Genomic DNA, 16,780 nt, shown 5'->3' on the forward strand with positions numbered 1-16,780 from the left:
TGCTATAAACAAAGCACAAATAAACATACAAATAAAGTATTTATAAAATATTTTAAACCGTCTATTGAATTAATTGTTTATATATGTGAAATCTTTCAACTTGCATTGTTTATTACAAGTCTTTTAGACTCAATTGAAGGGTTTTTTAAAACTTTGTTTTTAGCCCTCAGTTATTTTAATCCTTTCCTTCTAGAATCTGTCATTTTCATTTTGTAAGTTCTCATACACTTTCAAACTTTTTTCCTGTCCAAAACACTTATGGTGTATCTATTTCTCTACCTTTTATAGAACCATTTCCTCTAATATCAACAGCTTTTCTGTACTTCTTTCTGACTGCAGCTCATTTGTTGAAATTTCCAGTATATCTTCTAGAATATACTGATAATTTTGACTTTTTTTTTTTTTCTTCTTTTTTAATGTGAAGGGCTCCTAGTTTATCACAAATTGCCATAAATTCAGAAGTACAATATACTGTAGGCAAGTCAAAAGTATCCAATATGTACTCTTCTTTCATTTTTCTGATCATCTCTATTTAGTTCTGTTAGCACTTTCTCAGAACAGAAAGTAGTCCGTTTAAAAATGATTGGATCATCTGTTTTACCCTCAACCAAGTGACATTCATTCACCCATTAATAGTCCTTTTTTCGCATCCAGATATCACCAAGACATAATTTCTTCTACTCAAAAACCCCCACCAAAACCCAGAGGATAACGGGAAATCAACAACTGCAATTAATTATTTAATAATTTAATACTGTAAAATGCTATGAATTTTTAATTACATAAGAACTTAAAAAAGGAGTGAAGGTAGAACACTAAAAAACAAGGCAGGTAAGTAAATGACTAGTCACTACCTTAGGGTAGTGTAGGGAAAATGTGTTTTCTCAGATTATATCTCTACACCAGAGAGTCTAATATAGACCAATAATTTCTACATAGTTAAAAATGCAATCAGTCGTTTATTTTGAGGCATCTTTTTATTCTCTTCATTAATTTAAGAGATTTTTACTGTTTTCAGAACAGTAAACTTAGCTCTCCAGACAAAGTAGACTTACTTTATCCTAGCTCTTTATGAGGAAATTGAACAAATCTATCTTTTTTTTTTTTTTTTTATATTTGAAAAAAAAATTAAACAACTTCTCTAAAAATGTGAAGGGGGTGGTGTATCTTGATGTTCTTTAGGTAAAGGAAGAGCTACAGTTGAAGTTTGCTGAAATGAGGTTTGAAGAGGGACCATTTTCCCTTCAGTTCTCACTGATGTTTCTTTGAGAGGAAACCAACTACCTGTGCAGTGTTTTTTTTCCTGTTCTGTCCCAGGTCATGGTCTAGGTGATGTTTTTCATAGTGTCGTTAATGGTAATAAAAGATATTTTTTTAGCATATCAAAATGACATACTTAGTTTGTAAATGAACCATGCTGAACTTTGTAACATCGACTCTTACCACAAGCAGGGTCATTGGCTTTGGGCTCTAGGCTTTTTTTAAGACTAGAAGGGGTAGCCCAGTCTAGTCTGATACTCTTGCCTCTCATTCTTTCTACAAGGGAAATTATTGTGTGCTTTGCAATATTGTTTTATTTTATATTATTTTTTTTCACAGATCATATACATCCACATAAGATCACTGTGCATCCAACTGTGAGCAGATGGATGTTGTAATTGGATCTCTGGTGACGAACACAGGATCTTTCCCGAGAATCACAGTCATTGTCTTGAAGTGGGTGTTGAAAAAGCTCCATCTCCTGTATGCAGGATGATAAAAAATAAGTAACCATGATGTCAAACAGTAAGATTTTGCCAGAATGATTCAGTTATCATTTAGGCACACTGAGCAGTTTGAGCACCTTGAAGACACGAAATCTACCACAGGAAGTAGGCTTCAGTTTGCTAAGCATGAAGACATCTATCTTTGACCAGCTACACTTTTTATAAAAAGAATGGGAAGGAAGAGTTAGGCATCTCAGAAGATGCCTATGATCCATGATACACAAACCTATTTAAGACCATGAACTCTTCCATGTAGTGCTATATACAGAGTGTTGAAAAATCAGAGCAGTCACTGTTGTGAATATACCTTGCTGTTCATACGGACTTTGAGGAGAAACCAGTTTGTGCTTGTAGGTGTAAGTCGGATGGCATGTGTACAATGGATCCAATGCATCCACTTATAGATCCATTAAACATGAAGCTCTATCTATCATAAAGAAAAGTGTCCATCTATGTGTAAAAAATGAAAATAAAAAGTCATGTTCCATATGCTTTCTGTAAGACATCAAGGAGCTGAACATGGGAAATCTTATACTATGCAGGATGAAGAGCAGATCAAGTGCTGGCTGACAGGTTCTTGGAGACCAGAGACTGGGCTGCTTTCTGAGGATGGTATTTTTCTAAATTATTTAACAGAACATTTGCTTTTCTATGAGTTTTTCTAATGAAAGTGACTGTGTTCTCCTATAGAATATGTATATTCATAAATAGATTAGAAGTTAAACCTTTACCTTGTTGAACACTTTTAAGCTATTATCACTTTGTTTTTGCTAAGCAAGGGTTTGTTATTTTACAGAAGCAAAGATGAAAACCTTAGATTTTTGCAATTTACTGAAGACAGTATATTTGACACGGGAAACAACAATTGTGCTATTAGCATCTAATATAACACAATGGAAAAAAATTCTGGAGAAATAATAGAGAAGTAGCAGACATGGTAGCTGGAACCTGGAGGCATGGGTAACTGGAAGAGATGTAATTCCATATACTGTGATATCAATCTGTTTGAAACTTGCTACAGAGAATGTGGAAGAACCAATTAGCAGCATACATGGTGGTATCCAGGTTTACCTGTTTTAAATATTCTGTCAATACACAAACTTATTTTTGAAGTAGCTAGTAAAATATGGAATGACAAAACAATATGCTGAGTAGAGCATTCAATGGCTCCACAAGGAGTCATAAAATGGTCAAGAACTGATTACTGCAACTTCCCCTTTTTTCTGTCCTGGACTTTAACATTTCATTGTTATCTTGTCCCCATTAATGGCTTTTTTTTTTTAAACATGTTTGGAAATATGAAATACAAGGGATCTTCATGCCACATCTTTTTATACTTTTTTTTTTTTTTTTTTTTTTTTTTTTTTTCCCTGAAAGCAAGAATGGACAATCTTATTTTTGGACTTTTGTGATAATGTTTGTGTATAAGACAAGTAAACCAAAATGTAAGAACTTATCCTGTTGCCTTTAAAACATCAGTGTGATCAAATATTATTTTCTAAATTTATGAATCACAGCATATAGTTATAATTTCTTAAAATAATGAAGGAAAACTATCTATATGTAGCAGAACTATATATATAAATAAAATACTTGGAATTATTAATTTTCCCTTTTTTACTAATACTTCATAAGATATGCTTTTAAAATATTTTAAGACATTTTTGTCACCATATAAAGTTTGCGAACTGTTTTTTCCAAAGAAAAATTCAAAATAAGAAGATATTGCATGCAATCTGAGGACCCTAGAAACAGTAGGATTTAAGAATAATGCCATATTCTGTAAGACTCACAGAGAAGTCAGACATAGGAACACCAATTAGATTGTTATTATTTCCTGTTTTCCATATTTCAAGCACAAAAAATTTTCCTGCCCCAGTCTCTTTAGATCTTGCCATTCCTACCCTTTTTGCAGTTTGGAACTAGCTTCAGATTTTTACCTCAGACATATTGCCTGCTAAAATCCACTTTTCCAATCTATTAGACTCCATTAGACTCTGTGATACTCCAGTGGGAAATATTCCAATATTCCATTAGCTAATAAGTTTTATTCTTTAGCATATTGCTTCTAGTTATCTCTTCTAGGGTTTGCAGACCTTAACTATTGTTACCCATGGTTTCCTCACAGTTTGGCTTTCATTGATCTTTGATGTAATTCTGCTTACTGTATAAGGTATCTGACACAGTGTGTAGGTTCACTAATACTGGGGATGGAAAATATTTCTCAAAACAAGGATGACAAAAATGAGTCTACATGTACCTGGCCAGCTGAATATGGGTAATAATAAGACAACTCTGTTGGGATTGTAATTACTACTTTTACTCTGAAACTGTATTAATTCCCCAAAACTTTGATAAATCTACTTAATGCCTTAGTTCTTTGGGTTATTTTTGCAATCCTGCCAGAGTGTTGCCTTCCTTACTAAACCGGTAATGTTCCCAGTGGCTGCTGAGTATCACACTACTCATTGCCTGCATATGGTATTGCCTCATCTCAGCATCTTGCGACAAGAGAGAAACTGGTGATGCCTCATCCCAAAGTCTCTTTAGCAGAGGCAGAATAAAGGGCCATGGTGGTCTCTACCTGACACCACAGCAGACCTTGACAGTAATATTCTCCTGGTGGTATTTTTTCCTGCTCAATGGAAGTCAATCGTGCATAGGAATCAGCCCTGTACACATCACCCTCCCAAACCAGGAAGTGCAAAATACTCAGAGTTGGCTTGAACTTTATGTTTTACATAAGCATTAATCTCCCTGTGGCCTTAGAGTGCACTGGTTATACTTTGGCTGGGTGGCAGGACCTGTATTCAAGAGAAAGGAATTCTCTGGAGTAACTGGAGACAGTTTCGAAAGTCTTGTTCACTGTAGATGAGATTGTTAAATTCGTTATACAAGAATGAGTAATTTTTAGATAAGTGTATTAGATCTCCCAAGTGATTTGCATGTATAATCAAATGAAAAGACCTCCGAAATATTGAAATTCTAGATGAGAAAAGTGAAATTCTATTAAGAAAGAAAGAGTCTTTGCATTTATAGCACATTCAGAGAACGTATCGGAGTATAAATTTAATGCAATACAGCAATGCTCATCTTACTTTAAAGGTAATTATATAGAAAGAGGGGCATTTAAAACCTGTAAGTAGAGGCTTTTTTCAGTCATACAGCATATAATTAACAAAGTTCTTTAAACCTATTCATAAAAGAAAGAAATAAACCACTTGTAAATAATGGCGGTCTCATATTCTTTACAGTTAAATGTCAATAATCTGAATGTCTTTTTTATACTCAAACTACATTTTTGACATATTAAGTAGAAGCAGGTATCACTGGTGTGGCATTTCAGTTTTCTAGAGATTTAGACATATTTGTACAAAAAAGATGCAAAATGAAGAACTGCAGTTATAGAAAACGGGAATGGTTGTAAATTAAATCAATACTCTGCCTGCAAAACACAAAACAATAACAGAAAAGTGAAGTTGCAGAACACTTCATAATGAAATTAAAAGGTGTAGGTGTTGAGACCTGAAAATACCAAACTGTAGGTGCAGAACAAGAGAACAAGAGAACAAGAGAACTGCAAAGGAAAGTATCAAACTTGTAATATCGTACAGACAATTAATAATGATTTGTTTTGCCACAATTACTGAGTCCTCACAAGATTCATTTGAAAAACAAATTCAGCTTTCTCCAGTGCTCATTCTCTAAGAGTGAACACTTCTCAGAAATAAGGAGGAGTGAGAAAACAGGGAGAGATTAAAGAAAATATGTAGTAGTGAAGGAAAAGAATATAGCTCATAAGTGATTTTGGACTTCTTTTTAATTTGATCTTATTTTTTTTTTTCTTCCTCACCTAATTCCTTGAGACACTATATTGCATAGTGGACCCCTGTTCTGATAGATGCTGTCTTGAACAGTCAAAGTGCAGGATGTTTCCAATATGTTCTTTGTTTGACCTTGCTCTTGGGGGGTACCCAAGGAGACGTATACAGCTGGCAATGAGAAGACAATTGCAAAGTGCCAGGTCCTACCAAAACAACTGAGACATTGGACTAGATTGAAGGTTGCAGGCCTGGAATAAACTCAGATTAAATTAGTTAGGGTCGAATTTTTTTTTCCTCTGATCTGACTGCATGTGTTTAAATGTCAGTGTTCAGGAACATCTAAGATTTCTTCTGTGTTTACTACGGTCCATTGAAAGATATGGCACTTTGCCAGTTTATAGCAAGAAGTAGAGAAAAAATAAATACTCCCCTGAAATTAAGCTTCAGTTGCCATTGCTACAATTTAGAAACTGCACCTTAAGAGCCACTGTTTATATTGCACCAAACCTTGCATTTTCAGACTGGTTAGTTTTCCACAAAATAGGTGGAATATGCAAATTCTTATTAGAATGATTCAAAAATCTTTAAAAAAACTTGATTGTATATTCAAAATGGAAATCTGATGCCTACATAAAGCAAATGTTTAATGTCAAAGAATACATTCTCATAGGTAAGGTTTTCCAAAGGAAAGGTAGTTTTCTGTTAAAACTACCAAAATTTCTTCCTGATATTTTTAGTTAAAAGGTAATTGTGTCTGAACAGTCTTCTAAATTCTATTTAAGATATTGTATAGATAGATACAATGTATTGTATAGATAGATACATGTATATCTACAAATAAATATAGTGTATCTATGTATCTATCTATATACACATACAGATACATACACATGCATGGGTATTTTTCAAGGTACATTGAAATAAAGTGACAAACAAATAGAAAAGAATTTTCAATTTATTTTATTTTATGATAAAAGGAAATACCACTGGTTCTTGTATCAACATTAACAATGACTTTTGAAAGGAAAAGGGCAAATTCTCTTTACTGTTGCAGATTTTCCAGGAGTTGAACCAGAGGCAAATCAGATCAGAATGCCTTATCCAGGTACTTCTCGATTTTTTTTTTTTGGCTATGAAGGAAGACTAGGTTAAGTAAAGTTAAGTCCAGACTGTACGTGGACACCATGAGATGTCCCAAGGTCTTGGTCTTTTGCTTGTTCAGTTTAGTGCCCTGGCTGGAAGTAACCATGTTTCCCTCCTGCCTGCATGCTCATGTTTCCTTTCTGGGCAAATCCAGGAGTCAGGGGAAAAATGTTGAAGCCAGAGGGGCTTCATGCAGCACAGAGTGATGATGCAGCTATGTGTGACAGTTTAGGCTCAGTCTAAATTCCTCTTAGGAACCTCACTTAGAGTCTAATAGATGGAGTAAATTCACGCTTTATTTTTTCAGCACAGGAACTAAAGTAACATTTGCTGTCAAGTTGGATTTATAATAGGTTGTTCCAGTTACTGCTTTCCTGTATGCAACTCAAGACAATCTTCCATCTGCATAATATCCACCCTCAGATGAGAAGTCACTCACCCCTCTGCCTGTATGTAGTTCAAATTCACAATATTGCTCCTTAAGATCACCCAATATGTCACTTCTTATGCTGAGAAGGATGGAAAATGAACAGTCAGGCAGCAACAGTGGAGAGGCAAGAAATTTAAGGAAATGCTTAATTGAGGTTTTTGAAACCTAAAATTTTGGATCAATATGGAATCAGCACTAGAAAATCCTTCCCTGTGGCAAAATCTGCTGGTACATCTGATTCCTCTTTCTGCTTCATTTCCATGCTGGAATGAAGGAAACTGAAATAAATGAAAAAAACTCATTTTGATGCCAAAGTAGCATCACTGCAATGTGGGGAGGATCTGAAAAAGCAAAAATCTGCTCTATAGCAAGGAGATTCAGACTTCTCCAACACTCAGCTTGATCAGACCCCTGAGCTGAATTTCCCCTGTGCTTACTAGTGACAAGAAACTAGATGATAACAAATCAGGAAAGTGAAGGTGAAAGTGCTACAAGAATATAAAACACAGAAAATTAAAAGCATTTTTGATTAGTATATGAAATTGCTGGTTAAAGTTAACCCATGTGATTAAGTTGTTCCTATTTTTTGGTCTCATCTTTTTTTTTAACTGAAGCTATCAAACATACTTGGAATTGTAATAATTAGTGCTCGTGCAACATAAGTGCATACCTACTTAAAGACATCACTACTATTTTCTGAATTTAAACATGATGGTGCTATATGGGATTTTTTAACTGGTAACCCAATGAACATTCCTCCTTTTCTTTCTTCCCTTCTAATTAGCAATTTATTCATGGGATGAGAATCTTTGTCTGCTTTTTGAACTCAAACTTTGACACTGTGAATCAAGCTGCTATGTTGATATTAATGATTTGGGAATTGAAAGCTGTTTGCTTTTTCAATCTCTCAAAATTTGAATTTAATCTTTTACTAAATGTACCTCAGTCATTCGCTTGTTTGCGCAGTGAACAAACACAAAAGAAAAATGACATAGACAATTTGACACCCAAAGGCCGAAGGATGTACGCACACAAGTAAAATAGGGAATAAAAAAAATCTAAGCCATTTAAATAATATAAAATTCATCAGACATTTCTCAGCTATAAAAGAAAAATTACGTACATTAAGGCTAATTCCCAAGTGCGATGCTGTAAATCTTGTTCTTTTCACTTTACTTGGATGTAAAACTATTTAAGAAAGTAATTTACCCCTTCACTGTTGTGTAGTGAGACACTGTTTCTACAAAAACAAACATTTCGCTAACTTTTTTGAGGAGAAATCCAATGTGCTGAATATCTTGAGTTACTCTTTTTACCCCTTCACCACTATGACAAGCATTTCTTGACCCTCGCTTAGAAGTTCTTTCTCATCATTGGAGGGCACCTGAAAGCTTACGAGTCCAGGGTATTTTGAGCTGTGAGTGGGTGGAAGGTAGTAAAATGAGGATTGGATTCTCATGTTTGATGGATTACTGTGATGGTAAGGAAGACACAGTTAATCATAGCATAACCACTGGCCTGAGAAGATGTGAGAATGCAGGTGTAGTTTTTATCAGTTAAATATTAGCAGTAGCAGCACAGAAGTAACAGCACAATTTGTAGAAAGAGACTTGTTTAAACACAGAAAAGGGACACCAGCAGGATTAAAGAGATGGAGTAAACATTGGACAGTAAAGGATAAAAAAGTAATAGAGTGTACTTACCAATAAGAAAACTGGTCAGTGACTTTTAATGTGAATAACTTCACACAGTGAAGTAAAGTCTGGGAAAGAAACGGCACAATCAGTGATTAGAAGCTGAAATTAGACAAATTCAATTCAGAAAGGAGAAGATATATTTAACAGGAAGGATGATTCATGCAAATTGTTGCAGGGAGTCGTCTAATTACAAAAGTAATTACCTCAATGCAAATGCACCTTTATTGGGCTCCGAGGTACAAAAGCTTATCAAGTGACCTATTGGTCTTTTTTGACCTTAAACTATACTGATATGTTACAAAATATAATAGACATCTTTGCTATTCAAGTCCCTCACCTGAAAGTTCATGGGAGGCTGTTAAAATATGGAATAGATGCTTATTCTAGTTATTTTTCTGAAAGATTCATGAATTAAAATGTTCTCCCCATAGATATGGTAGTTCATCTTCAGGGCTCAGAACTGGTGCTCTGCCAAGATCAAAACAACAGGTGCTACTGCTTGCTGCTGTTTCAGAGCCTGCAAACTCAGGGACACACCTCTAGTTTTGCTTAGTTTTATGTGGAAAATAAGGAAGACATGTACAAAGCAAAATAAATCAATGCAGATGTTGATTTAACACTAAATAGTACTAATACATGAAATTAAACTAACCAAAGCTGTTAGGGAAATCAGTCAGAAGTGTGTCTGATCAGTCAGAAGTGCAAGTGTGGCAGAAAATATGCCCCCACAGGAGATACACAAGATTTTTCAGAACAACAGATAAGACAGTAATTGCAAAAAGGATACCTGCTTATTGTTTGAAAAAAATAACAGGCTTATTTTTACAAGATCTGAAATGAAGGACTAAGTCTAGTTTAAAAGTTCATATCTCAGAAAAAAAAAGAAGGCTGAAACAGGCAGTGTGTTTTTTGGAGGAAGGGATGCTGTTCTAGAGGCACGCCAAGAAAGAAGGAAACTGTCTTTTCTTAACAGTTGTAGGCAGAATTTGTACCAGAGCCATGATACTAAGGCTGAATCACTAGAGGATGTGTTTAAAACAGCTTGGTCTATTCAAGTTTTAGAAGAGCTGATGAACTGCAGTTTCAGTAGGGAGAAAAAAATGGAAAAAAAAAAAAAAAAAAGAAAAGCAAAACTGTGGCAAGCCTGGGGCAAGAGACCCATATGCTGACTTTCTGAGTAGCCATTTAGTAAAGGTAAGAAGCTTTTGCCACTTATTTTTTGCTACTTTTTCATTACATGTGCATGTGGAAAGTAGGCAGGATGGTATCAAACTGACATCCTGCCCCAACTGCCAGAATGTCTTGTTATGGCTTCAAAGTCTAGATTCACACAGCAGAAGGCACTGTCTGCTTTACTCGCTTGCACACTAGTAAGGGCTCTCATACAGCTTGTGGGAAACCTGGGCTCAAATCCCTCTTCTGTTCTTGGAAGACTGGAAAATATAAGTCTTTTTCATTTCCTTGGTAAGAAGAAACTCAATTGCCAGACTGTAAGGTATTTTGAAATTGAGACTTCTCAGTGTCTTCTGTTAGTTCTTTTTCATTTCACATGTCATACTTAAATGTTCTTTGAGTTAGAACAAAAATAGCTATCTAGTGCCTTGGACACCTGCCTGGAAGATGGAGAACCTGAGGTTTTTTTGTCCTATTTGACTTAATGATAGACACAAACAGGGTCTGTGTTAACTTCATCTCACTCCTCAGTGTATGAACCATGGTGCTGTTCTTACCAGGGCTGTCGCTCAAGGCAGCACCACTGATGTTCCCAAAGGAGAACTTGTTGATGACGCACAAGGGTGAAACCTCTTGATGGGATTCAAACTGCAGCTCTGGCCAAAGACAATTGCTGGTAAACTTCCTTTTGCCCATGTGGATCACACTTTGGACTTCTGTTTGCAGATGCCAGCTCTGCTCACTAGCTTCCCAGCTCCTGCGTGTCTGTCTTGTTGTCCATTCTTTCTCCAGTTTGACTCATAATATCTGTATTTGACTGGATTTGTGTGTGTGTGTGTGTGTGTGTTAAATTCTATCTTCTTTGATCTTGCCTATGTTATTCTGTCTTCCTCAGAATGACCTGGTTTTGTTTCTGACGGTGATTGCTATTTGCAGTACAAGTCTCCAGGAAACCAGCAGGCTCTAAAATTCCCATTACTATTTTGATATACAAATCCCATATGTTGATGGAAAGATCCAGGGGTAATTGTGAAGGCAATATCTCCAAGCTATTGAAGGCTGTTTCGTATGTTTTTCTTTGAGGTACTTGTCAATTCCTAGGATGTAGAAAAGTTTATTATGAAAATTTTGAACAGACTGTACCATTCTAATAAACTATTCCTGTTTCATCTTTCCTTTTATGCAGATATCAAATTGCAGATCTTTGTCAGAAATGAGTTATCTCAGCAGGGTGCAGAACAATAATTATTCATGCCAGGGCTGCGGTGATAGACATTACTCATAACGACTCAAATTAATCATAAGGCACATGATTGATGATGAGTACATCAAATTGTGTGGTGTGGACGCATGAGGACTGTGGATATTGTTAAACACGTCTTTGATCCAAAATCAGAGGTTATTTTTTTGAGAGAGCTCAAATCATCTGGCTATTCTATTTAGTAATTAATAAGGATCCACATAGCAAATAAAGGCAATCAAAGGCACTTCAGTTGCCACTGGCAACTTTGAAATCTCTGAAAGAAGAGGCTATAAACATTATTGATTCACCATAGAATATTAACAGTGAAACATGCCAACATAACACTGTATGCTTAATATGGGCCTTAAGGTTTTATGGTTGATGCCTCAAGTCAAAGAGAAATTAAAAAAAAAAAAACCCACACTTTGGGTTTATTTCAATTATTTAGAAGAAGGATTTGACTTTTCAACTTTTGGAGATTTTTTTTCCCTTAATCACATGCTGTTAGCTGATAATGAGGGGTCACACTGATGCTTAGGTTTATCTGTCCTTACTGAAGCACTAAGTCTCCACAGGACCTCCACAGATTTTGAATTTGCAACAGGAGGGTGACTAAAGGCTTTTCACTTAGAACTCCTTTCTTTTTCATGTCCTCTGCATGCACGAGGAGGGTGTGAAAGTAATATCTTGGCTCTTGCCCTTCCATATGGCAGTGAGATGAGCTGAGCTGGCAGGGGTGGTAAACAGTCTATAGCATAGAGCATTTGTAGGTTACTTTCTTTCTGGAGCAAGTAGGTAGCTGAGGCTGAGAAAGAGGTTGGAACTCTGAATCACAGTTTCTTTCCCGGCTTCCTCTGGAGGTGCTGTAACTACTTGCCGTCCCAGGCATGGGCAATTGAACACAGGCTCAATTTGGCCCTCAATAAAGAAGAAATCATGAGTCTGAGAAAAATTGTTCCATTTCATGAACCAATTTTCTCATGAGAAGACACGGTACATCTACAGAATTTCTGCAAACAGCATAGAAGACAGATGTATATTATCTATGATGAGAGGAAATGGCTGAATTGCTTATTGGGAAAAAATTAGTTTCCTTGATGATTCATTATTTCAAAAATTGCCTGTCAAGTTAATGGGCAGACTTCATTATTATTATCGTTTATTATTTCTATTATAATAGCACTCAGGGGCTGCAGTCAAAAACTGAGGTCTCACTGTGCTAAGCACCATGTACAAATACAATCTTCTGACGGTCTCTGCCCCAGGAAGCTTACTGTTTTGAATCCTGAGATTGCAAAATTTGGGTCATATATTTTATCTCAAGTCTCTGGGTAAATATTTTAAGATAGCTTCTAGTGCTGCTAATCAAGAAAGAGCTTTCTGCAAACAAACTGCTGACACATTTTCTTATTTTTTTCCTTTTTATTATTATTTTATTATTATTTTATTTTTTTTTTTTTTCCCTAAGCAGGCAGTGACATAAGAAAACACATGGTGAACTCTCATGAAGAAGCCTGGATAAGTAGTAAAAGTACTGACAGTTCAATTAGTTCCAAATCTTCAGGAGATGCTTAGATGGGTAGATTCTAAAACAATATTTTTAGGTTCACAAAACATGTATGATCAGTATACATACATACAAGATAGCATTTGCCAAATAATGAGCTCCCTAGCAATATTACAATATTTTTTTTTTTAGCACTATCACATTAAAAATCCAGTATTAAATGAAACCATTCAATAGTGGGACCACTAGACAAATCCTTTACCAATTATTAGATCTAGGAAACAAAGAGAATGTAAGTTCTTAAAAAGCTGATATTTTAATAGATGCTGAACAATAAGCAAATAATTAGGTATTGTGTCATGATGCCTTTACAGCTTTGCCTGTATTTTTAGTAGTAACTATATCTCCATAACTCCCACTTCCATATCTTGTCCATTATTTTTTCGTACTTAATTTGGCAACTCTAACTGATGATAATTTCAGAGTCACTGTATCTTCTCAAAGTAATTCATATCACATTCATCTAGCAATATGAGCTGCCCACTCCTTGTATTTCAATGAAAGCTTTTCAAAGAGAACATTTTGTTAGGAGTGTATTCACCACTTAAAGTGTTCAAAAATTATCTTGGTAGTCTATAGAAATAACGATACATTGATTTCAAAACAGTCTATTGGCAGAAGTGTAACCACACTTATTGCCTCAGATCTGAATTTGACGCTGTCTTTTGATATTAGTCTAATTTATATATATTTGATGTTGGGTAGTTTATTTCTCAAAAAGTAGATTTGAAAATCACAGAGGCAGAATTATTCAGGTTTGTTTTTTTTTTTTCTAGAACGTAAAAGTGTGAGGTTTTTAAAGCAAAGGTTAAGAGCTACTTTTACATCTACTTCATATTCCTGTATAGTACACAGCCAAAGACTATTTTGTGTCATTTCCTGAAGGTTATTGCTCCCTCCAGTCAATTGGATAGTACTACTTTTTTTTCCAGTTGGATTTTATTACTAAGATGTAGTTTATTTACAAAATTAACTGCCCTGTCTCATAAAATTCATTGTAGTACAATATAGTGTGCATCATCATTGCAGCAACACTTGCAAAACAGGTAAGAAAATTAGAAGGGCCAAAGCCCAACTGGAGCTGAGCCTAGTTGCTGCTGTAAGAGGCAACAAGAAATGTTTCTATAAATATATCAGCAACAAAAGGAGGGCTAAGGAGAATCTCTATCCCCTGATGGTTGCAGGGGGAAACATAGTGACAGAAGATGAGGGAAAGACTGAGGTGCTAAATGCCTTCTTTGCCTCAGTCTTTAACAGTCAGACCAGTTGTGCTCCAGGTATCCAGCCCCCTGAGCCAGAAGACAGGGATGGGGAGCAGAATGAAGCCCCAGTAATCCAAGGGGAAATCATTAGTGACCTGCTACACCACTTGGACACCCACAAGTCTATGGGCCAAATGGGATACATCCAAGGGTGCTGAGGAAGCTGGCAGAGGTGATCACTAAGCCACTTTCCATTATCTACCAGCAATCTTGGTCAACTGGGGAGGTCCAAGTTGACTGCAAGTTGGATAATGTGACAGCCATCTACAAGAAGGGCCAGAAGGAGGATCCAGGGAACTACAGACCTGTCAGTCCAACCTTGGTGCCAGAGAAGGTCATGGAGCAGAACATCCTGAGTGACATCACACGGTGCATACAAGAAAACCATTTGACCAGGCTCAGTCAACATGGGTTTATGAAAGGCAGGTCCTCTTTGACCAACCTGATCTCCTTCTACGACAAGGTGACTTGTGTAGTTAATGAGGGAAAAGCTATGGATGTTGTGTACTTAGATTTCAGCAAAGCCTTTGACACTGTATCCCACAGCATTCTCCTGGAGAAGTTGGCAGCTCATGGCCTGGATGGGTGTACTCTTCGATGGATAAAGAAGAGGCTGGAGGGCCAGGCCCGAAGAGTTGTGGTGAACAGAGCCAAATCCAGTTGGCAGCTGGTCACGAGTGGTGTTCCCCAGAGCTCAGTATTGGGACCAGTTCTGTTTAATCTCTTTATCAATGATCTGGCTGAGGGAATTGAGTGCACCCTTAGTAAGTTTGCAGACAACACCAAATTGCGTGGGGGTGTTGGTCTGCTGGAGGGTAGGAAGGCTGTACAGAGGGATCTGGACTGAGTGGATTGTTGGGCTGAGGCCAATTGTATGAGGTTCAACAAGGCCAAGTGCTGGGTCCTGCACTTGGGTCACAACAACCCCAGGCAGCGCTACAGGCTCAGGGAGGAGTGGCTCTGGAAAGCTGCCTGGTAGAAAAGGATCTGGGGGTGTTGATTGACAGCTGGCTGAACATGAGCTAGCAGGGTGCCCAGGTGTCCAAGAAGGCCAACAGCATCCTGGCTTGTATCAGGAATAGTGTGGTCAGCAGGACTAGAGAAGTGATCGTGTCACTGTACTCGGTGCTCATGAGGCCCCACCTTGAATACTGTGTTCAGTTTTGGGCCCCTCATCATAAGAAAGACATTGAGGTGCTGAAGAGAGTGCAGAGGAGGGTGATGAAGCTGGTGAGAGGCCTGGAGCACAAGTCTGATAAGGAGCAGTTGAGGGAACTGGGGCTGTTTAGCCTGGAGAAAAGGAGGCTGAGGGGAGACCTTATCACTGTCTACAATTACCTGAAAGGAGGTGGTAGCATGGAGGGTGTTGGTCTCTTCTCCCAAGTAGCAAGTGATAGGACAAGAGGAAATGGCCTCAGATTGTGCCAGGGGAGGTTCAGGTTGGATATTAGGAAAAAATTCTTCACAGAAAGGGTTGTCAGGCATTGGAACAGGCTACACATGGAAGTGGTGGAGTCGCTATCCCTGGAGGTGCTTAAAAGGCATTTAGACGAGGTTCTTAGGGACATGGTTTAGTGCTAGAGTTAGGTTAGGTTATGACTGGACTTGATGATTGTGAGGGTCTCTTCCAACTGACATGATTATATGATTTTAACATAACACAGCAGATTTCAGGTACAGGTGAGAATGGAACCTTACAACTTTTTAATAATTTCATCCCAGTGTCTTAAATGTTTGAATATAATCTCCAGTGTATCTTTTTTAATAAGCAGAATAAAGAAAATGCTGATAAATCAGTTCAGAAACTGAGAATTCATTCTTATCCATAGTGTTACTCCAGCATGCATTAGCTGTACATTTCGTTATGTTGAAACATCGAGGTATACAGAGCGGCCTTATTCCTTTAATAAGGGAAACCATGTTATTTTGGTGTGCCTTTTAGAAAATTATCTTCCAGGATTTTTTTTCAGGAAAAGTATCCCCCTTTCAAAGTAATACCAGCTATCCTTCTATTTGTACTTCTCAATTAGTTTTGAAGAATGTCATTATGTACTCTGAGTCTGGGAAGTGAAGTAATCAGGTAATATTCAGAATCACTGGGCCATGTAATCTGATTATGAATGTTTACTTGGTGATTTTGCTATAGAGAATAATTCAAGCAGTGAGAAGGACACATGGAGAAAAATTTCAAAATGAGCTCTCAGAAGTTTGTCCTTCTGAAATTAGTATTTCTAACTGTGAATCACATTTACAGTAACAGACATTAAAAACAGCAACCCTTTTGTGCTTTACAGTAAAGCTTCTTTTTTAACTTAATAGATCAGGTAGTAATTATTGTATCCCTACTTGGCATCATCTGTTCAAGCTTGCTCAAACCAATTGTATCAGTAGATGCGAGGCTGCCATGAGGAGGAATCAAAGAATTTTGGAATAAATTTGTTGGTTAAATCTTTTGGGCAGGTAGGTACTTGTCATGCAATCAGTTCTTTGAAGCACTGAGGTTGCCTGATGCTGTACAGCAGTAGCAGAAGATTGTTTAATTAATGGATGCCTTGTTTGTGATCACAGTAGCTCTGTAAGAGAAAAAGACTAGGGACAAATTGCAAGAGAATTAAAAATCAGGGTTCAGAGACAATGAGAAATAGAAAGCAACCTAAGGACCTCTGAAAAGCCAT

This window comes from Streptopelia decaocto (assembly GCF_964273445.1).
Source record: "Streptopelia decaocto genome assembly, chromosome: 7".
NCBI lineage: Eukaryota > Metazoa > Chordata > Aves > Columbiformes > Columbidae > Streptopelia > Streptopelia decaocto.